Genomic DNA, 1495 nt, shown 5'->3' on the forward strand with positions numbered 1-1495 from the left:
AGAATAAAAAGTGGCTTACCGGTCCGAGATTAAAAGCGGATGTGCAGCTGCAAGAATCTAGCTGGAGGAGGACTAGTAACACATTACTCCATTCTTGAGAACCTGATGCGGGACATGAAAAGATAAACATAGTTAGAGTTTGGAACTTAAGAAGCGGGACTCACAGTCTGAAGTTAAAAACTCACCATTAGAGAGTTCAGGTACTTATTGGAATACAGAAATGCTTCCGTAAGTACAAGCGTCTGACAAATTTAAGGTTAATCGCACGACTGAAAACTATTATCTAAGGGATACGAACTTCTGGAGAATAATTACTTACCAAACAGTGGAATTCAATCTATGCAGACGCTGAAATTAGTTGAGTTTTATTAAAAGATGTTTGCTGACAAAATATAAAAGATAGGTGCGAATGGTGATACATGAACACGCCTGATAACAGGTAAGATAAGTATTCAACATGAGATGGGGCACCATCAATATAAAGCTCACAAATTGAATACATATGCAAAAGAGTTTGGTGGAATGTAATGAGAAGAATATAATGGTGTTGGAAAAGACATGAAACAGATTCTGTAGGTACAAGTCTGTAGAGAAAAAGAAAAGGCAGTATATTGCCCCTAGTACCTAAGATTGAAATGGAACACTGCCTGAAACAGGTCCACGAGTATCAAAGATAAGTAAACACCGAGATAATTTGTTCTTTCCTGTAATTAGCAAGTATGGGGAGATCTACTTACGAGAAATTTATTGCAAATCCTCTCATCGAGATCGATAGAATCCGGGAACGAACTTTAAGAAACGCACTACCGTCACTGTGTAGTATGTAAACATTCTATGTATTCTTATTTTAGAATTTCCGATTGCACTAACTTTGATCACTCGTGCAAGAGTGCTGTCGTATCTTACTGCACTGCACTGTCTAAAACCACTGAGAAATTTCGAGCCTGATCTTAAATTGAGCACGGGCTCAGACGAATGCACATTTCCACGGCCACACAGCTGACTTGCTGCAAAATGCGAACCACAGTACCACAGTAGCTGCGTTGAGCTTTCGATAAAGCCACACGCTTCACACAAAAGATCTTTCTCTGAAGAAATCCCCTGCCCCCGAAAGCAATGGAAGTTCAGTCGTCCTAGTGAACTTGAGGCGCGCTCTAGTTGCATTTGTGAGTACTGAAAAAGCTCATCACGTGAGCTCCTCCCTCCCCCCTCCTAACCCTCCAAACTTTTATATGTAAATTAGAAAAACAATTTCAAGAATGAATGAACTGTTCGCTGACTTTTTGCCCGGTGATTTTATGTAATATCGCGCGATTCTAGAAAGAGTGGCTGATTCTTGCTGAAAACACAAAAGAAAATTAAAAATTTGCCAGAAGACGTTCCGAAGAGGGAAGGGCATTCCAAAAATAGCAGCGCTAGTGCTGCTACCAAGGAACGATTTACTGAAACTATTTGAAATTGGAGGGAAAATAACGTAAACAAAACCGTATTATCC

General features: G+C 39.9%; 1 protein-coding gene across 2 annotated transcripts in view; it reads right to left on the reverse strand.

Annotated features, from left to right (window-relative positions):
* Positions 1 to 1051, reverse strand: part of Slmap (Sarcolemma associated protein) — an 89143-nt gene extending 88092 nt beyond the window's left edge. For both annotated transcript variants that reach the window (XR_011900632.1, XM_019045890.2), the window contains exons 1-2: positions 738 to 1051; positions 20 to 102 (exon numbers count right to left, since the gene is read on the reverse strand). The gene's annotated coding sequence lies outside the window, so the exon portion shown is untranslated. The remainder of the gene's footprint in view (positions 1 to 19; positions 103 to 737) is intronic.
* Positions 1052 to 1495: the final 444 nt, after the last annotated feature.

The sequence above is a fragment of the Bemisia tabaci genome, chromosome 10 (assembly GCF_918797505.1).
Source record: "Bemisia tabaci chromosome 10, PGI_BMITA_v3".
NCBI lineage: Eukaryota > Metazoa > Arthropoda > Insecta > Hemiptera > Aleyrodidae > Bemisia > Bemisia tabaci.